Source organism: Bufo bufo, chromosome 1, assembly GCF_905171765.1.
Source record: "Bufo bufo chromosome 1, aBufBuf1.1, whole genome shotgun sequence".
Taxonomy (NCBI): Eukaryota; Metazoa; Chordata; class Amphibia; order Anura; family Bufonidae; genus Bufo; species Bufo bufo.
The window spans coordinates 460314254-460336958 of NC_053389.1; positions in this window are offsets into that span (position 1 = coordinate 460314254).

Below are 22705 nucleotides of genomic sequence, written 5' to 3' on the forward strand. Positions count from 1 at the left end.
GCACTGTTATGGGGGGATCTGTGGATGGCACTGTTATGGGGGATCTGTGGATGGCACTGTTATGGGGGATTTGTGGATTGCACTGTTATGGGGGGATCTGTGGATGGCACTGTTATGGGGGGATCTGTGGATGGCACTGTTATGGGGGGATCTGTGGATGGCACTGTTATTGGGGATCTGTGGATGGCACTGTTATGGGGATCTGTGGATGGCACTGTTATGGGGGATCTGTGGATGGCACTGTTATGGTGGGGATCTGTGGATGGCACTGTTATGGTGGGGATCTGTGGATGGCACTGTTATGGGGGGGATCTGTTGATGGCACTGTTATGGGGGGATCTCTGGATGGCACTGTTATGGGGGGGATCTCTGGATGACACATATATAGAATCTTATGCTATGTGCCATCCACATATCCCCCCATAACAGGGTCCCTGCAGTGTGAATGACCCCCAATACAGGGGCTGGGGGTCGGCATCTGGATTAGGAATGACAGCGGGAACCGGTGCAGTCCCTGTATTCAAATGCACTGGCCCCGCTCACTGTAGTATAATCTTATGATCTAACCTGCATTGTTAAGATATAATAATCCATCTGTATTACTTACATGTGCAGTTACAACATTTACTTTGATTGTAATGCTGTCTCCATACAGCATTTAAAAGTATGGGTTGTCTCCTCGCCAAATGAAGACAAAAAACCATGGTCAGAGAAAACTAGCCTATCCCCCGAAGTCTTGCGAGACTTCAGTGAATAAATTCGGTATTCCTATCTGAGTCTTTAAAAAACATTTTAAATTAGGAATCCGAAGATGGGTTTTATACCGAGGTACCAGCCGGTACCAAACCTGACTTCAGATTCCTATATTAAAATGTTTTTAAAGCCGCAGATAGGAATATCTATTTTATTCACCAAAGTCTTGCAAGACTTTGGGCGACAGGCTAGTTTTCGGTGACCATGGTTTTGATCTTCAGTTGGCGAGGAGACAGCCAGGATTTCATTTCTTGGTGAAGAACGCAGAACAGTTTCTCCCCAGTATGACTAAATTCACAGAGGCTGGCTAGGTGCAGAACAGCGTGACATGCTGGGGGATCACTGTGAACTGTGCCTACAGTGGAGGTTGAGGACAAGGTGGAGAATGAGGAGGCAGAGGAGGACATTGGCGCCGGAATCACAGCATGAGAACATGGAGACGGCATTGCCATCACCTGGCCAAGTTGCTCGTGTGCTGGGCAGGAACCATTAGGCCGTAAAGGACATATATTGTCCTTGACCATAGTTACAGCTCTACACGTCGGCGCTGGCATGAACTGTACCAGACACCGACAGGCTCAAGGACTGACCCACCTTCTGCTGTATGTACATATGCAAGGCTGGTACAGATTTTTTAGAGATGTAATGGTGGCTTGGGACTGTCCACCTGGGGTGGGCATAAGCTATCAGTTCTCTGAAATGTTCAGTCAACCAAATGGAAAGGGAGGGACTGTAAGTTGTACCAACAATTTGGCCAGGTGCACGTTCATTTTCTGCACTGTTGGAGGAGTGCACACATACTGTTTTTTATTTGTAATCGCCTCTGTGATCGATTGCTGGCGAAATGCATGTGGAGGAGGAGGAGGAGCATCAGGACCAGTAGACAAAGGGAAGGAATGACATCTTTCTTCTGCTGGGGTGGTGGAGTCCTGACTGCTGGAGAAGGGGTGGGGACCGCTGGGAGATGCAGTGGTTGCTGCGTCAGGCTGTACTACTACATTAGCACCAGGTCACTGTATGGTGACGCTTTATATTTTGACGCATGGCCGTGGTGCCAACATTAGCATCCTGGCCGTGCATTACCTTCTGCCCACAGATAATTATTGCCACACTAAAGTCCTCCAGCGACTTAAAGAGTTTCTGTCAGCAGGAAAATGGTTATTAACCTGGCTGAGATTAGTGAGATTGCATTAATATAGTTATATTCAGCTGACATTAGTACATCACTAATGTCAGGCAGGTTAATAAACATTTTCCTGCTGACAGAAACCCTTTAATTAAAAATTCCCAGACTGGCGAGTATGGCATTTTACCTCCACCACTACATGATGACTGCCTGCCACTGTGTCTATGGAGCTATGCACCACTAGTTGTTTCTGGAAAGGTAGCAGACGGTCTACCCCAGTCAGGTTTGGCTCCAGGTCTAACACTGCTGCCACCCTGCTGTCTTGCCACACTTTCACCCTGCTGGCTCAAAAGCATGCTGCCACCCTGTCGCTGTCTCACGGGCAAGCAGCCATACTCACCCCCTGATGATGATGATGATGATTAGAGATGAGTGTATCGAAGCTAACGAAGTGGAATTCATTTAGAATTTCAGGAAAAATTTGATTTGCAACGTGTGAGGACTGAGGACATGGGGCAGGGAACTCTGGCAAGGCGGGATCACCCAGATTGACATGCCTGCATGCAGCCAATCAAGCGCCAGCCAGCCCTGTGATGTCACAGCCCTATACAGCGGCCATCTTAGAGTCAGACATTTTCCAGTGTTCAGAGTGCAGGGACAGACGTGTGAAGGCGTTAAGGACAGCAATTGGAAAAACGATTGTGAAAAAAAAAGACAGAAAAAACTATTTATAAGTGCAGGGAAAGGATAGGGAGGAATCATTTCACAGCATCTTAGTGCAGGGAGAGACGTTAGAAGGCGCTAGTGACATTGATAGGAAAGTGATGGACAAGTGCAGGGAATTATTATTTGGGGATCAAAATAGTCATTAGACAGCTCTGTCATTCCAGCTTTTTGTTATTGGGCTTCAAGTGTTATGTTAAAAAAGCCTTTACTGGCTTATATCTTGGTATATTTAGTACTGTATCTTAGATCAGTACTACAAGTAAAATATTTTCTCAATTCACTTCTGCTGTTATTTCTGGTGAAAGCGAATAGGGGCGTATTGGTAAAAAAAGAAAAATATATACGCACTGCACTGTTGCAGTTATATTTCTGGTTAAAGCGTATAGGGGCGTATTACAGTAAAAAAAGGAAAATATATACGCACTGCACTGTTGCAGTTATTTCTGGTGAAAGCGTATAGGGGCGTATTACAGTAAAAAAAGGAAAATATATGCGCACTGCACTGTTGCAGTTATTTCTGTTGAAAGCGTATAGTGGTGTACTTCAGTAAAAAGAGAAAAATATACATACACTGCACTGTTGCAGTTATTTCTAGTGAAAGCGTCTAGAGGCATATTTCATTACAAAAAGAAAAATAGATACGCACTGCACTGTTGCAGTTTTTTCTGTTGAAAGTGTATAAGGGCGTATTACTGTAAAAAAAGGAAAATATATATGCGCTGCACTGTTGCAGTTATTTCTTTTGGAAGCGTATAGGTGCGTATTACAGTAAAAAAAGAAAAATATATACGCACTGCACTGTTGCAGTTATTTCTGGTGAAAGCGTCTAGGGGCATATTTCATTAAAAAAAGAAAAATATGTACGCACTGCACTGTTGCAGTTTTCTCTGGTGAAAGCGTATAGGGGCGTGTTACAGTAAAAAAAAAAATATATATATATGCACTGAACTGTTGCAGTTATTTCTGGTGAAAGCGTCTAGGGGCGTATTTCATTAAAAAAAAAAAAAATATATAAGCACTGCACTGTTGCAGCTTTTTCTGGTGAAAGCGTATAGGGGCGTATTGCAGTAGAAAAAAGAAAATATATATGCACTGAACTGTTGCAGTTTTTTTCTTGTGAAAGCGTATAGGGGCTTGTTACAGTAAAAAAAGATAAATATATACGCACTGCACTGTTTCAGATTTTTATGGTGAAAGCGTATAGGGGCGTATTACAGTAAAAAAAAGTTTAATATATATACGCACTGCACTGTTGCAGTTTTTTCTGGTGAAAGCGTATAGGGGCGTATTACAGTAAAAAAAGGAAAATATAAACGCACTGCACTGTTGCAGTTATTTCTGGTGAAAGCGTATGGGGTGTATTACAGTAAAAAAAAAGGAAAATATATGTGCACTGCACTGTTGCAGTTATTTCTGTTGAAAGCGTATAGTGGTGTATTTCAGTAAAAAAAATATATATATATATGCACTGCACTATTGCAGTTATTTCTGTTGAAAGCGTATAATGGTGTACTTCAATAAAAAGAGAAAAATATATATACACTGCACTGTTGCAGTTATTTCTGGTGAAAGCGTCTAGAGGCATATTTCCTAAAAAAATTAAAAATAGATACGCACTGCACTGTTGCAGTTTTTTCTGTTGAAAGTGTATAGGGACGTATTACTGTAAAAAAAGGAAAATATATACGCACTGCACTGTTGCAGTTATTTCTGGTGAAAGCGTATGGGGTGTATTACAGTAAAAAAAAAAGGAAAATATATGTGCACTGCACTGTTGCAGTTATTTCTGTTGAAAGCGTATAGTGGTGTATTTCAGTAAAAAAAATATATATATATATGCACTGCACTATTGCAGTTATTTCTGTTGAAAGCGTATAATGGTGTACTTCAATAAAAAGAGAAAAATATATATACACTGCACTGTTGCAGTTATTTCTGGTGAAAGCGTCTAGAGGCATATTTCATAAAAAAATTAAAAATAGATACGCACTGCACTGTTGCAGTTTTTTCTGTTGAAAGTGTATAGGGACGTATTACTGTAAAAAAAGGAAAATATATACGCACTGCACTGTTGCAGTTATTTCTGGTTAAAGCGTATAGGGGCGTATTTCATTAAAAAAAAGAAAAATATATTTGCACTGTACTGTTGCAGTTTTTTCTGGTGAAAGAGTATAGTGGTGTACTTCAGTAAAAAGAGAAAAATATATACACTGCACTGTTGCAGTTATTTCTAGTGAAAGCGTCTAGAGGCATATTTCATTAAAAAAAGAAAAATAGATACGCACTGCACTGTTGCAGTTTTTTCTGTTGAAAGTGTATAAGGGCGTATTACTGTAAAAAAAGGAAAATATATACGCACTGCACTGTTGCAGTTATTTCTTTTGGAAGCGTATAGGTGCGTATTATAGTAAAAAAAGAAAAATATATGCGCACTGCACTGTTGCAGTTATTTCTGGTGAAAGTGTCTAGGGGCATATTTCATTAAAAAAAGAAAAATATGTACGCAGTGCACTGTTGCAGTTTTCTCTGGTGAAAGCGTTTAGGGGTGTGTTACAGTAAAAAAAAGAAAATATATATGCACTGAACTGTTGCAGAAATTTCTGGTGAAAGCGTCTAGGGGCGTATTTCATTAAAAAAAAATATATGTATATAAGCACTGCACTGTTGCAGCTTTTTCTGGTGAAAGCGTATAGGGGCGTATTGCAGTAGAAAAAAGAAAATATATATGCACTGAACTGTTGCAGTTATTTCTGGTGAAAGCGTCTAGGGGCGTATTTCATTAAAAAAAGCGTATAGGGGCGTATAGGGGCGTATTGCAGTAGAAAAAAGAAAATATATATGCACTGCACTGTTGCAGTTTTCTCTGGTGAAAGCGTATAGGGGCGTGTTACAGTAAAAAATATATATATATACGCACTGCACTGTTGCAGTTATGTCTGTTGGAAGCGTATAGGTGCGTATTACAGTAAAAAATGAAAAATATATACGCACTGCACTGTTGCAGTTTTCTCTGGTGAAAGCGTATAGGGGTGTGTTACAGTAAAAAAAAGAAAATATATATGCACTGAACTGTTGCAGTTATTTCTGATGAAAGCGTCTAGGGGCGTATTTCATTAAAAAAAATAAAAATATATAAGCACTGCACTGTTGCAGCTTTTTCTGGTGAAAGCGTATAGGGGCGTATTGCAGTAGAAAAAAGAAAATATATATGCACTGAACTGTTGCAGCTTTTTCTGGTGAAAGCGTATAGGGGCGTATTACAGTAAAAAAAATATATATATATACGCACTGCACTGTTGCAGTTATGTCTGTTGGAAGCGTATAGGTGCGTATTACAGTAAAAAATGAAAAATATATACGCACTGCACTGTTGCAGCTTTTTCTGGTGAAAGGGTATAGGGGCGTATTACAGTAAAATATATATATATATATATATGCACTGAACTGTTGCAGTTTTTTTTTTGTGAAAGCGTATAGGGGTGTGTTACAGTAAAAACAGATAAATATATATGCACCGCACTGTTGCAGTTTTTTCTGGTGAAAGCGTGTAGGGGCGTATTACAGTAAAAAAAAGTTAAATATATATATATACGCACTGCACTGTTGCAGTTTTCTCTGGTGAAAGCGTATAGGGGCGTGTTACAGTAAAAAAAGGAAAATATATATGCACTGCACTGTTACAGTTATTTCTGGTGAAATCTCAGGGGACAGGAGATGTGGCGCCAAGATCTCACGGCCCAGATAAATATATATGCACCGCACTGTTGCAGTTTTTTCTGGTGAAAGCGTCTAGGGGAGTATTTCATAAGAAAAAAGAAAAATATATACGCACTGCACTGTTGCAGTTATTTCTGGTGAAAGCGTATAGTGGCGTATTACAGTAAAAAAAGGGAAAATGTATACACACTGCACTGTTGCAGTTATTTCTGTTGAAATCTCAGGGGACAGGAGATGTGGCGCCAAGATCTCACGGCCACATGAGCCCTGTGGTGGCTGAACTGGAAGAGAAGGAGGAGGACATTGGAGCACAGGCAATGTGTAGAGAAATGGGTGCTTTTTCTACTCAGTTGACAAGACAGGAGGAGCAGGAGCAGCCAGAGGAGCTACAGGGTGATGAGGAAGATGAGACAGAGAACCCGGACACACCTTGGCAGTATGCAGTGGAGATGGAGGCAGGGAGTCCCTCCGAGTCACTTGCACAAATGGCCCGTTGCATGCTCACTTGCTTGCGTAGTGACAGCCGAATTGTCACTATTCGGCAGAGGGATGATTTCTGGCTCTCAACCTTGTTGGACCCTTGCTACCGATTCAGAATGGGGTCAGGGCCTTTTTTACACCCACTGAGAAGGAGGACAAACTGAACTACTACAGAGACATCCTATGTAGTCAGTTGGCCACCGCCTATCTGCGCCATCGTCCTTCCTCTCGTAGGTCTGACCGGGGGTGCCCTCTGCACTCACGTTTTACTGCCATAGCTGCTGGGGAGGTTGGGGTGGCAGGAGCGGTACCAGCTCCAACAGCAGCAGTTTGAGTCTCCAGTCGCTGATGAGTAGCTTTCTTCACCCGCATAGTGAAGAAACTACTCACCAGCAGCAGCAGGTAGACCTGAAGCAGGACATGAACAAGCAGGTGGTGGCATACTTGGACAGCAGCCTGCCACCCCACATTAAAGATCCACTGGACTACTGGGTAGTAGTGTTTGGCGAGTGTACTTGGCCGAACACTAGTTCAGCTCGAGCATCGCGATGCTCGGAACATCGTGGTCTTCGGCCGAATACCGCGTGTGCTCAAGCGCGATGCTCGAGTCTCCTCCCTGCACGTTTTTTGGCTGCTACACAGCCAATAAATGTGCAGGTAAGTACTGCCATTCACTGTAATGCCGTAGCCATGTTGGCTGCTGGCATTCCAGTGACTGACTGGCCGGAACGCGTCGTCGGGTGCTATATCTCACCCGATGACATGGGTTTGGCTCAGTATTAGTCAGGGAGAGCTGGAGAGCCGAAGGGAGAGATAGTGTAGGGATTAAAATAGCAATATTTTAGTTTTTATACTTGTTATAGACCCAAAAGTCCTTTTAAGGACTACTGCGTGTGGCAGCAATATATATTTTTAGTGCAACCTGCACTAAATTGCTAAAACTTGTTAGAGACCCAAAAGTCCTTTTAATGACTATAGTTGTATCTGGAAGCAATATATTTTTTTAGCGCAACCTGCGCTAAATAGCTTGCAATTGTTTTGCTGCTGCAGACAGCGACATTATCTGCGCTACATCTCTTGTCTAAGGGTACTTTCACACTTGCCGCAGAGGATTAATGCATCCGGATCCGTTTGACAAATTCCATCCATATGCGTCCGGATTGCCGGACCCGGCAGGCAGTTCCGGCAAAGGCTCAAGCGCGGTGTCTTATGGAAAAACAGATCCCGTATTTATTTATTTTCCACAGATTTAAAGGTCTGCGCATTCGAGGACCGGAAAAAAAGATCCGTCAATGCGGCATTTTTAATGCCTAATCCGACACTAATACATTTCAATGGAAATTAATGCCGGATCCGGCATTCCGGCAAGTGTTCAGGATTTTTGGCCAAAAAATGTAAGAGGGAACCGATGCATCCTGATGCATACTGAACGGAATGCTCTTCATTCAGAATGCATTAGGATAAAACTAAGCCCCTGAGCCCCTGTGACGGAACCCAATACCGGAAAAGAAAAACGCTAGTGGGAAAGTACCCTAACATGTGCGCAGCCTAAAAATATCCATGACATCCAGTGTACTTTTTCCGTACATGGTGTCAACTGCGGAGAGTTACATTACCTGCGCTACATCTCATGTATAACGTTTGCGTATCTGAAATATCTGCGACATTTAGTCTAATTTTTCTGCTGCTGGTGGCAGCAGCATTACCTATGCTACATCTCTATTATAACGTTAGCGCATCCGAAATATCAGTGACATTCAGTGTAATCTTTTTCACCGCTGGTGACAGTGACATTATCTGCGCTGCATCTCCTGTATAATGTTTGCCCCTCCGAAATATCAGTGACATTAATTCATTGTAATTTTTTATTAGCCGCTGGTGACAGCGACATTACTTGCGCTATACCTCCTGTTTAACATGTAGGCATCCTAAATATCAGTGACATTCTTTCAGTGTCATTTTTTATTAGGCAGTGTTGACAGCGACATTACGTGCACTATGCCTCCTGTTTAACGTGTGCACATCCTAAATATCAGTGACATTCATTCAGTGTAATTTTTTATTAGGCAGTGGTGACAACGACATTACTTGCACTATACCTCCTGTTTAACGTGTGCGCATCCTAAAAATATCTGTTACATTCTGTATACTTTATTTGCGCATACACTTACAAAACCTGTGTTACTGTACATGTGACATACTTGCAAGCATATATACTTTGGTACAGGTGCAACTCTTAAGTGCACAGACGGAATTATACCAGAATTGGACCAGAAGGGGACCACAGGTAATTACAGACATAGTTAAATATACCATTTAATATGCGCAAGGCAAGCAGTAAGGGACGGGGAAGTGGCCGTGCTGCTGATGGTCGTGGCCCTGGGCACGATGAAACTGTGCCTGCTGCCAGAGCACAAGAAATACACTCATCCACGATACCTAGCTTCATGTACCAGTTTGCAGGACAATGCAGGACACCACTCTCGAAGTCAGAACATTGTGACCAGGTGGTCAGTTGGATTGCAGCAGATAATGCTTCCTGTCAGTTAAGCACCACCCGGTCTTCCACAAAGTCCAGTCTCAGTAGCCAAGAGTCTGGTCAACAGAATCCTCACCCTGATACTCCTTTCACCCACCATGGAGAGCAGGGCCGGTGCTACCATAAGGCAGACCAAGCGGCTGCCTTAGGGCGCACCCTGGGGGAGGGCGGAAAAATGTGACATGGAGGGAGAGAAATGTGACATGGAGGACTGATGTGACATAGGGGGGTGATTTGACATGGAGAGGGAGAAATGTGACATGGGGGGCTGATGGCTGACATGGGGGAATGATGGCTTACATGGTGGCATGATGGATAGGGGCTGATGGCTGACATGGGGGGCTGATGGCTGACATGGTGGGTTGATGGATGGGGGCTGATGTCTGACATGGGGGTCTGATCTGAGGTCTGATTAACATTGGGGGTCTTATTGGGGCTGTGAGCTGACATCTGATTAACATTGGGGGTCTGATTGCTGGTCTGACCTGAGGTGTAATGGAAAATATTTTTTTCTTATTATCCTCCTCTAAAACCTAGGTGTGTCTTAGAGGGCGAAAAATACGGTCCTCAAACCAGCGATTGTCTGAAGCAGAGAGAAGATACCAGGACCACACAGAGGAGAAGCCAGCTGCTGCAGACAGGACCAGGGCCAGGTGAGCTGCAAGGGGGGGGGCGCCAAAATGTAGCTTCACTTGTGTTGGCAAAAATCCTTGCACCGGCCCTGATGGAGAGTCTTGGCAAACAAGTGATCCCACACTCGGATATTCCGAGGAGCTCTTTTCATCGCCATTCCTTAATTTAGGCCTCTCGCTAAGCCCGCTTGAAGAGGGACATGAGGGGATCTTGTGCCCTGATTCCCAAACTCTGGAGCATCCACAGTCAGAAGAAGATGATGGTGCTGCTGCTGCTGTCAGATCCAAATTATGTAACCTTGCTACTCTGTGGTCTGATGATGATGCTGCCATATCCACATTATGTCACCTTGCCACTCTGTTGTATCCTCCTGCTGCTACTGCTGCTGCCATATCCACATTGTGTCACCTTGCCACTCTCTGGTATCCTCCTGCTGCTACTGCTGCGGCCATATCCACATTAAGTCACCTTGCCACTCTGTGGTCTGATGCTTCTGCTGTGGTAACAGTTGCTCTGTGGTATCCTCCTGCTGCTGCTGCCAGATCCAAATTATGTCACCTTGCCACTCTGTGATCTGATGATGCTGCTGTCATATCCACATTATGTCACCTTGCCACTCTGTGGTCTGATGATGCTGCTGCCATATCCACATTATGTCACCTCGCCACTCTGTGGTATCCTTCGACTACTACTGCTGCCATATCCACATTATGTCACCTTTCCACTCTGTGGTATACTCCTGCTGCTACTGCTGCTGCCATATCCACAATATGTCACCTTGCCACTCTGTGGTCTGATGATGCTACTGCTGCTGCCATCTCCACACTTTTTCACCTTGCTACTCTGTGGTCTCCTGATCCTGCTTCAACCTCACCACTATATCATAGGTCCACTCTGTGGGCTTCTCATGTTGTTCCCACCCTCCCCACTTCATGACTGGTCTGCTATTTTGGCTTTCGGCCTGGCTGACATCATCATTTATTTGACCTTTCTTCAGATCTTTCAGAAGAAAGGAAAAATAAGACGCACAACGGATCCTGTCTGTGTAGCAGCTGTAAGGCCTGTATGGTCCCATCAGAATTGGCTTATGATTTGGTAGCCAAAAGCAGGAGTGAGTACAGAACACAGAAGACATGCAAATATCCCATTCAAGTGTCATCTCTGTTTTAGATCCACTCCTGTTTTTTTTGGCATTAGAAATACTGATGGATTATTGACCAAATGCTGACTGAGTGAAGGAGTATGCTCCACAGACAGGATCCGTTTTTTGTGGGTTATTGTTCTGATGGATCAGAGGAAAGGCAAATTAATCAATGACATCCACACAAACTTACTGCTGACACCCTCTCCACTCTGTCAGGGGGGGGGGGGCTCTACTTGTATAAGTGTTTAATAGAACAGGTTCTGTAGAAATCTATGTGGAATCAGCTGACCAGGGTTTAAAAGGACTGCATTTTTCTTGACGCTAACATCGACCTCTAAGGCTGAGTTGATACTTTAGTTATTTGGTCATTTTTGGCGCCGTGACTGCCCAAATAAGTGAAGTATGCAGTAATTCTAAGAGCGACACCCGTCATCTGCATGTCATATGGACTCACAGTATTATTTCACTACCAAATCAGACTCAGCATACGTGTTACTGCAATGCACAGTGTTCTACACCACTAGAAAGGCTCTCTGCAGCTAGGAAATAGCCGTTTTTTAACGTAATTCGCTGCAAATTTATTCAGATTGAATCAATTTTTTATTTTTTTATTTACGAACCGGCAAATCGAATTTTTAAAAAATTTGCTCACCTCTAATGATGATGATGCTAAAGCACCCTCTTCACCCAGCTCCCATGTGCGATTGACTACATAATCATCCAATACTTTCTAGTCGTCCCTTAGGTCACTCTCACCAGTCTCATGGCCACGTCCCGTTTGCAACACCTGCTCCCTCATTGTCGTTACTTGCATGCCTAAAGGAGGATGCAGCAGACCTCTTCTCCAAATCTGGGCTGGCCTGTAGCTGCTGGCTGTCCCCAATAAACTCATCCCCACTGAAAAGTGGAGTAGAGCTGGCGGCATTCATTACTTGCCTGGCAGCAAGAGCAGCAAATGAAAAAGGTAGGTTCAGGACAGGTGAGGGCACAGAGCTTGTTCCTGGGCCATGCCAACTAAGTGTGGTGTCAGAGGAACGCACTGACTCCTGGCTGTGTGTGTCTGATGTCAGTTGAGATGATGTTGAAGAACGAGTCAACCATTGCAGGACTGCGGAATTGGTAGTCAAAACACAACCTCTGGATGACAGTGGCAGCTACCATTCACTTTCTTCTGCTGCTACTTGTGTCAGCTACAGCAACATTTTGCCACTGCCCATTCCTTTGGAGGGCCCTGGCAACTTTCTGTTGGACATACTGTACACTAACACTAACTGTATATGTAAAATAAGTTATTCAATGTTAATGTGGATAACCCAATAACAGTAGAACAAGACAGGTTATTCACCACAACTTGAGAATGAAGGCCTAATAAAATTGTTTATCTATTAAACAAAGTGGACACCCCAACTACAGTTGAAGGAGACAGGTTGTTCATCCAAATTTGAGAATCAAGGCCTAATAGAAATGTTCATCTATTAAATAAGGTGGACACCCCACTAACAGTAGAAAAGACAGGATATTTATCCCAATTTGAGAATCTAGGTCTAATAGAATTGTTTATCTATCCAGTTAGATAGCTCTTTGCTCTACCCTGCAATTGATTCAAACTGCCCTGTCTCTTATGGATCCCTTCAGCTTCAGATTACAGTTTCTTCCACACTGGCAATTCAGATTACACTGGCTATCTGCAGATTGGCTGTCTGCACGGCATTATGGGTGATCTCATGTTCCCGGCCTTCTTACTTTCACTTTGTAACACTTGTAGGTGCCATTTTAGGAAAAAAAACTATTTGTTACAATAAAGTGTAAGGAAATTTGAATTAATTGCTACTCAAATTTTCCCTAAACTTCGGATCAAATTCCACTTCGGATGCTTCGATTAGCTAAACACTAATTATGACTTATTTGCTTCAGAACCAACTGATAAGAGCAGAAAAAAGCTGCTAATCCATATTTTGAGAGTTCTTGAAGCCATAAATTTGGAGTCAAATTCCCATAGTACGTAAAACAACATAAAAATGTAAGCAAAGTCAAAACCATTGTCCTGTTATATGATCACATTGAAATAGTTTAATCCTATCAAATTTGAGCTCATAGTTTGATTTTAGCTCCCGTTAATTACATTCACTAATTCAGAAGCTTAGACTCAGTGCAGTGCCAGCCTGGTCATATGACATTTACCTACCATTTGTTGGAGTGTTCATTTTCCATGGCAGCTGTTAGTGTGTATTCCGTGACAAATATGTAAATTAAACTAGCAATATAAAGTGTTTTATTAAACTGAATCAGCTGCACAGTGTGATAAACGCCACCATAATACAGGTGAGAAACAGCAGTTTCATTTCTTACTTCCTCCCAAAACAACTTTGATGATTCAGCTAATGTAATAGAATTGTAAGAGCATGTTGTGTGTTAAGCATTTGGTTTACACTCCGGTGAACAATGCACCGATTATACAGCGGTGAGCAATGCTACATAGGTATCACTCATTTCCATTCTGCAGATGCATAGCACATATGGCTGTTCCTGTTTCTATGCCAGCCTTTAATATTTGAGCAGCCAGGAATGAGTGACTAGCATTTAAGTGTGTGAAAAAGGAAACAGCTCATCAAAAGACAGTAGCCTATGCTACTATGAGTGCATTCGAAGCAGAATTTGGTCCGAAGTTTAGGAAAATTTACTCGCGCTTCGTGGTAACCGAATCGGGTTTTCCTAAAATGTTGTCTGCACGTGTTACAAAGCTAAAGTAAGAAGCCTGGGAATGCAATATTCCCCATAATGCTGTGCAGCAATAGGAATAAGCGGCATAGGCAATATTTTTTTTTTTTCGCGATATTTCGTGAATTGTTTCGCAAAATATTCGCAATAAATTTGTGAATTCTAGAATTCCCAATTAACTATCTGTACTATATATATCAGCTAACTAACTATCTAAGGTAATTGGATAAGGAATAGGATCCAGATGAAAGCACAGAGCACAGCAATGTCAATGCTCTCTCTCAGAACTGCAAAAAAACTGCAGAAAATGGCTGCTGGGGAGTTTCTTATATCGTAAGGGGTAGGCAACTTTCCTATTGGTTGCAAGGGATGCTGCTAAGCCCTGACAAAGATATTGCAGCCTTCTCATTGGCCCACAAGCAAGAAGGGAGGTTACTGATGAAACAAAAATCTAGAATATTTGTGATTGCGAATATATAGCACTATATTCTACATCTTTGCGAATTCTCGACGTGCCGATATTTGCGATAAAAATTAGCGATTAGAATATTCGCGATCAACACTATGCAGCAAGTCAATCCGCAGATAGCCATCTCCTGTGATGTCACAGCCCAATAAAACCCTAATCCCGCACGGTCGCCACCATTTCACTATAAACTGAGCATAGGGAGAGACTTGACAAGCATCTATGTGCTAGGGACAGTGTTGCTGAAAACTGTATCAAAAAGGAATATTGGAGAGGGATCGTGCAGGGAGAGGGAGATCATAGGGAGAGTTTTTTAAGAGCATAGGGAGAGCTTGGGGAAACAGCAGGAAGACTGCAGGTTGAGTGTAATCACAGAGTGCAACACATTCTTGTGCACCAACATTCAGAGTTAATCCCTTATTTTAGTAAAACAGTTAGTGTGCGTGAGTATATATGGCAGCTGTAATCGCCGTGTGCATCACGTTGTAGTGCACCCACTTACTTATTTTAGTGATACAGGAACATTGCGGCCATATTTCAGGACAATGTAATGTTTCTTCTTCTGTCACTACGGGAATGCCCCATGAGTGTTTTTTTCTCCTCTTTTATCGGTTTGTTGGATCCAACTGCAAGTCACCTGCTGCGCCACAAGGTACTCTTCATATGTAGTTTCAGGATGCAAAGGTTAAGGGTTATGATATAGCCATATGATGGCTTATTTTTTGGGGGATAGGTTGTACCAGGTCCCTTACTGGAAAATTATTTGCGAGTTTAAATAAAATAATAAAAAGCTAGAAACAAAAAAACAAGGTTTTGAGGGTTTCACGTTAGTGATGGCCAAACATCAGCCGAGATGGTGGCAAACGCGAACAAATATTTGCGAACCGCAAGTTTGGGGCTGGCCCCATTCACTTTAAAGATAGGCGAACCTGGAATACCTTCAGGTCATATTTGCAGCCACCAAGGACAGTGACATACCAGATGTATTATTTGAATTTGCTATCTCCATTCATTATTTTTTTTCAATGCAAAATATTGACAGTGTAATTTTGACCTATGCGCATGCGCAAAATATGCACGGCCTACTACAGCAACTGGGTTTCCACCAGACCGAAGTTGGATGCGTTTAGAAAAGATGGTTGGCAACAATTTTCGCGGTGTTGTGGAAGAATTTCTGATCACTGTAAGTAATTTGACATTAAAGCATTTCACATGCATAATTTGAATACATTTCACATGCATGTTGTAACAATCACTGTATATGCAGATTGAGTGTTTAAAAAAAGCGCCATTGCGAAAATCCCTAATGATGCAATTTATTTTTTCACACAACTTCACATTTTATAAGGTCTCATGAGATATTAGTGATTGGTGCACTAAGTATTGTTGTGAGAACTTGCCACTCCAGTACAGGCCCCAAAAATTAGCCAATAGGCATTCACCTGACATCACACAACTTTGTAGGATTCTGTAGCTGGAGGTACATTAGGCGGTCACAGGATAAAAATGTAACCGTCGGCCAGTACAGGCCCCAAAAATTTGCCAATAGGCGTTCACCTGACAGCAAAGAACTTTGGATTCTGTGGCTGGAGGTACATTAGGCGGTCACAGGAAAAATATGTAACTGTCGGCCAGTACAGGCCCCAAAAATTAGCCTATAGGCGTTAACCTGACAGCAAAGAACTTTGGATTCTGTGGCTGGAGGTATATTAGGCGGTCACAGGATAAATATGTAACTGTAGGCCAGTACAGGCCCCAAAAATTAGCCAATAGGCGTTCACCTGACAGCAAAGAATTTGGGATTCTGTGGCTGGAGGTACATTAGGCGGTCACAGGATAAATATGCAACTGTCGGCCAGGCAGGTCCCAAAAATTAGGCATTCAACGGACATAAAAGGCCTTTTATTCACCTAAGACATGGACCATGATTTGTTCTGGGTGGTGGCGGATATTTGTTGTCTGTCAATGAAACATGGTCGTCTAGTCACATGTGTTGAATTCCTCCGAGATCCATGCCTCATTCATTTTTAGAAATGTGTCGTGAGCTAGGCGAGTGAGCTTATCGGTCACAATCCCCCCTGCTGCGCTGAACGTCCTTACTGTACGAGGGGCAAGCCAAGAGCTCCATGGCAAATTGTGCCATCTCTGACCACAGGTCAAGCCTGCACACCCAGTAGTCCAGGGGTTCATCGCTTTTTAGAGCGTCCACACCGGCCGTTAACCCGATGTAGTCGGTCACCTGTCTGTCTAGGAGTTACCTGAGGCTAGATCCGGAGGATGGCTGTTGATAGGTTGGATGCAAGAATGATCTTATATCTGAAGTGACCAACATTTCTTCAAACCGCCCTCTTCTTTCATGTACTGTTGGATTGGTACCCGCAACTGTTTCTCTGTGAGTGGAAATTCCTCTGCCAGCGCCCGCAAAAGCAAAATGCAGCATTTATCGAAGCAAGGCCTGGAAGTGCTGCATTCTGACAGCCCTCTGTGATGGTGGTAACATTTCTGCCATTTTGTGTTTGTAGCGGGGGTCTAAGTACGTGTCCACCCAGTACTGGTCGATCCCTTTATGCTTTTTATACGGGGGACCCTCTTTTATACGGGGGATCATGAAAGCACCCATTTGCACTAAACTGGAAGCGGTGGAGTGGCCTGGCTCCTGCTCATCATCCAGAATAATGTCATTGTCGTTCTCCTCCCCCCATCCACGGACAGCACCAGGGATCCCAGAAACGTTTAAAGCGTGCTCTTTTTGCTCCTCCTCCGCCCCTGCACCATCCTCCTCTGACTCCTCTTCAGACTCCTGTTGTTGACTTGTCTCAGATGGAGTATCCCCACCTGGGAATTCATCCAGCATTGCGACTTGCTCATCTTCCTGCTCCTCGACGGCTTGATAAATGACATGACGCGATATGCATGCTCCAGAAAGAAGGCGTAAGGTATGATATCACTGATGGCACCCTGGCTGCGACTGACCAGTTTGGTGATCTCATCAAATGGCTGCAGAAGTCTGCATGCGTAGCGCATGAGCAGCCACTGGCGCGGTGAAAGAAAAACAATCTCCCCAGAACCTGTCCTGCCGCAGAGTTCGTACAGGTAGTTTTTAACTGCACGTTTCTGCTGGAGCAGCTTATCAATCAGATACAAGGTGGAGTTTCATTGTGTCGGGCAGTCACAAATCTGACGTCTGACGGGCAGGTGGTGTCGCCGCTGAATGTCAGCAAGGCGAGCCATGGCCTTGTAAGATCTTCTAAAATGGCCAGAGATTTTCCTGCCGAAAGACATCCTGCACCCCGAGGTATTTGGCAACGAATCACTGCACGAATAAGTTCAGGACATGTACCATGCATGGCACATGTGTGATTTTGCCCTGTTTCAGTGTGCTAAGCAGATTGACACCGTTGTCGCACACAACTTTACCAACTGTCAAATTGAGAGGGGTTAGCCACTGGTCTGCCTGTGACTGCAAGGCTGAAAGGAGTGCAGGACCGATGTGGCTCTTGGCTTCCAGGCACAACAGACGCAGCACAGCATGGCAACGTATTACCTGGCATGTCGAATAGGTTCTGGGGATCTTGGGGGGCCCAGCGGAAGAGACGGTAGCAGCGGAAAAGGAGTCAACTGAGGAGGAGAGGGAGGATGGAGTAGGAGGAGGAGAAGAGGCAGGCCTGCATGCATTCTGTGGCGGTAAAACCAAATCTACACGGGTGCCAGGGGTTGCATGCTTGACGGCTGTCAGAAGGTTCACCCAGTGGGCAGTAATAGTTCTGTACTTTCCCTGCCCGTGTTTGCTAGACCACGTGTCTGTGGTCAGATGTATCTTGGCACCGACACTGTGTGCCAGAGATACATTCATTTGCCTCTGAACGTGACCATATAGCTCTGGGATGCCCTTCTGGGAGAAATATTTCCTTTCCGGGACCTTCCATTGCGGTGTTCCAATGGCCACAAATTTTGTAAAGGCATCCTAGTCCACCAGTTTATATGGCAGTAGTTGGCAGGCTAACAGTTCTGACAAGCTAGTGGTCAGCCATTGGGCAAGAGGGTTATCCGGCGTCATCATCTTTTTACGCTCGAACATTTGGGGCAAGGAAGCCTGCCTTTTGGCAGATGAACGCGACGATGGCACGGTGTAAGGTGGAGTGGAGGATAACTGGGAGGAGAGAGGAGAAGAAGAGGCAGGACAGTGAGTGCCGGGAGTGTGGCTCACGGTGTTGCTCCCATTGGGCTCAGTGATGGGAGGCCAGGCGCCTTCTGAAGGCAGTCGTCTCTAGGTGAGTGTTGGGCTTACGGTGACTTATGCGTTGACAGCACAGGATGCAGATGGCAACACTATTGTCAGCAGCAGACACGTTAACAAAAGCCCACACTGCGGAGCCATGTGCCGGCGTCCTGGGAGCGCCAGATGTGACCGTGCATGGTGGATGTTTAGTTCCAGATACAATAGCAGTCTGCTTTTTGCCTCCTGTGCACTGTAAGTTCTGCCTGCTTCTCCTCCCTATCTGCTGCTCCGTCTCTCCCTCTGAACTCCCCTCCTCTTCCTCTCTTGTGGGCACACACGTGACGTCCATCGACACGTCATCATCGGATTCGTCACCTTCACCACCACTGACATTAGAGATCTTGGAGTAGTCAGCAACAGCGGGGACCACCCTCCTTGGGCTGATCCGGGTACTGTCGTCAGACTGCTGGGTGGCAACCGTTGATACCTCCTCTTCCTGATCCGATGCCAAGAATGGCTGCGCATCGGTAAGGTCTTGGAATGTATGGGAAAATAATTCCTCTGACTTGAGCGGAGGGGATTTGGTGGTGGTGTCATTGTGGGTGGACACAACAGAGAGCGAAGAGGGTGCAGATAGAGAGGATGAGGAGGGTGCAGAAGCGGAAGGCTGAGTGAGTCGCTCAACCAAGTCTGGTGACGTAATCGCACGCACCTTCTGCAACTTCCCACTTAGGCTACGGCCTGGTGCACCTGCCCGAAACCTACCACCCCTGCGGAATGGCCTGCCTTTTTCTTTGCCTGTCATTTTCAAAATGACCCTGTGACAATCGTCCCTATAGAAGAGCAGTATTTTTGGAAGAAGGTACCGTATTTTTTGCTTTATAAGACTCACTTTTTTTCCACCAAAAGTGGGGGTAAAATGGCCGTGCGTCTTATAAAGCGAATACTTCGCTGGCCGCTATGCTGCACAGCGCGGCCAGCGAAGTATCAGTGACAGTGTGGAGGGAGGAGGCGGAGACACTCATGGCGGGGCCCGGTGCAGTGACTTTACTCTAGTATATGCTCTGTACGGCTCTTACTGTAGTACTGTAAGTATAGCGCAGACCGGCATCTCCATCGGTCATGCGCCGCTTGCCGCACCTCCTTCCTCATGCGCCGTCTGCTCCAGCTCCCTCTGTCATGCGCCGCCTGCCCCAGCTCCCTCTGTCATGCGCCGCCTGCCCGTTCATTCATAAAGTGAGATAAGCAGGCAGGCGGCGCATGAGGAGGGAGCTGGGGCAGGCGGCGCATGACAGAGGGAGCTGGAGCAGACGGCGCATGAGGAAGGAGGTGCGGCAATCGGCGCATGACCGATGGAGATGCCGGTCTGCGCTATACTTACAGTACTACAGTAAGAGCCGTACAGAGCATATACTATTAGATATAGATCAGTTGCGGGGCCCGGTGTATTAGAGTAGAGTCACTGCACCGGGCCCCGCCATGAGTGTCTCCGCCTCCTCCCTCCACACTGATGCATCTGATAGGGGATCTGTAGATGACACTTATGGGGATCTGTGGATGACATAAGTGTCATCCACAGAGCCCCATAAGTGTTATCCACAGATCCCCCATCAGTGTCATGCACAGATCCCCCCTCAGTGTAATGCACAGATCCCGCCTCAGTGTCATTCACAGATCCCCCCATCAGTGTCATCCACAGATCCCCCATAACAGTGCGTCATCCACAGATCCCCCAATAACAATGCGTCATCCACAGATCCCCCCATAACAGTGCGTCATCCACAGATCCCCCATAACAGTGGGTCATCCACAGATCCCCCATAACAGTGCGTCATCCACAGATCCCCCAATAACAGTGCATCATCCACAGATCCCCCATAACAGTGTCATCCACAGATCCCCCCATAACAGTGCATCATCCACAGATCCCCCATAACAGTGTCATCCACAGATCCCCCCATAACAGTGCGTCATCCACAGATCCCCCATAACAGTGTCATCCACAGATCCCCATAACAGTGCGTCATCCACAGACCACCTTTAGTTCAAAAGCTACCAAAAGCACACCTTTTGGTTCAAAATATTTTTTTCTTATTTTCCTCCTCAAAAACCTAGGTGCGTCTTATCATCAGGTGCGTCTTATAAAGCGAAAAATACGGTATATCACACCCCTGCCTCAATCAGTTTTTTTGGGGGGCAACTGGTAAATCACACCAGTAGAAATTATTGGTTCCAATAGTGTTTTTCACTTTGTGTAGATGCGGTAACGCAGCAAAACCGCAGACAAATGCTGCACTATCTAAACGCACTATATAGAACGTATATTAATGGTATATAAAATCCCTGCTTCAATCAGTTTTTTGGGGGGGGCAACTGGTAAATCACACCAGTAGAAATTATTTCTTCAAATAGTGTTTTTCACTCTGTGTAGATGTGGTAAAACGCAGCAAAACTGCAGACAAATGCTGCACTACCTAAACGCACTATATAGAACATATATTATCTATACTAATAAAAGCCCTGTGTGCGTTGTGTCCGTGCGTGTGTGCCAATTTGTTAAGTGCGCATGCGCGGTGCGCTGGCCAATCTGCACGCACATACGGACACCGCCTGCAGCGACCATACATGTGCGTCCGGCGGCAGTCTCTGTGAGTGGAGGTGAGAGGCCATATCCATCCTAGGGGTGGGCGATATAGGTGATATGGATTTTGTGCATATCGTCTATATCGCCGGATTGCGATATGACCACGGAACGATAGTGAAGATCGGTTACCATGGCAAACTAAAAACCAAACAAGTGGAATATAGTATCACAAAATATCATTTATTATAAAATATAAAGAAATCTGGAGAACAACGGGATGTTATACAGTACACGGAGAAGCACAAGGCCAGCAGCATCAAAAACACCACCATGAAACTGCGCAATGTATGGCGCAGAATGGTATGACCCAAAGATGAGGTCTCGCGCTCAGGGCCTGTCATTCATTCCACCACCATGTCTTCAGGTACGTCCCGCTATTAGCACGGTTTTATGCTGCGTGCAGGGCACCCTCGTATGTATCCACACTGGGGCCTCTGTACTTAGGCGCACGGTTGTTATTTTGATTTCAGCCAGTGATCTACATTCATTGTATTATTTATTATTTTTTATTGGTTGACTGTGGTGCCTACATCATTTCCGTGATTGCCAGCTACGGCTCTGGGTTTACCTTAATTGGTCTGTGGTACTCTGCATACTACACCCGTATTTGGTCTGTGGTACTCTGCATACTACACCCGTATTGGGGAGACCTTTCATATGTGATATCTATCTGGCTATCCCAGAGTCTTAGCTCTATCTTTGGGTCATACCATTCTGCGCCATACATTGCGCAGTTTCATGGTGGTGTTTTTGATGCTGCTGGCCTTGTGCTTCTCCGTGTACTGTATAACATCCCGTTGTTCTCCAGATTTCTTTATATTTTATAATAAATGATATTTTGTGATACTATATTCCACTTGTTTGGATTTTAGTTTACTCTGGATGTGGTACAAGTGGGTACTTTAGCTGTCTTAGTTGACAGAGCTGCCTTTTTGTAGGTTAACGGTTACCATGGCAGCCAGGAGTCACGCTACTGAAGCCCTGGCTGCCATGGTATGTTAGTGAGCAGCATTATACTCACGTGCGCCGTGGCCGCCGGTCGCTCCTTCTTCTGTCTGTGTGGCGCACTGCTAATGCTTATAGCATTAGCAATGCGCCGCACAGACCTATGAGAAGAAGGAGCGACCGGCGGCCACAGCGCACGTGAGCATAATGCTGCTCAATAACATAACATGGCAGCCAGGGCTTCAGTAGCGTGACTCCTGGCTGCCATGGTAACCGATCGGAACTGCCCACTGCCACCAATGATGGGGGGAGGGAGAAAGGGTGGGGGGGCTGGGTTTCAGTTACCAGGGGGGGCTGCTGATGGGTCCCTGCGCCGCGCATGCCCACTATAACAAACGGCACACAGGTGCAGGGCACTCACACAGGGATTTTATGTGATGGGGCTGGAGTGTAATCCTACATAATAAAATCCCTGTGTGAGTGCCCTGTGTCCGAGTGTGTGCGCGTGCCGTTTGTTATACTGGGCATGCGTGGCACGGGGACCTATCAGCACACAGTGCTCCACACGCCACCTGCGCCCAGCTCCGCCGTGACT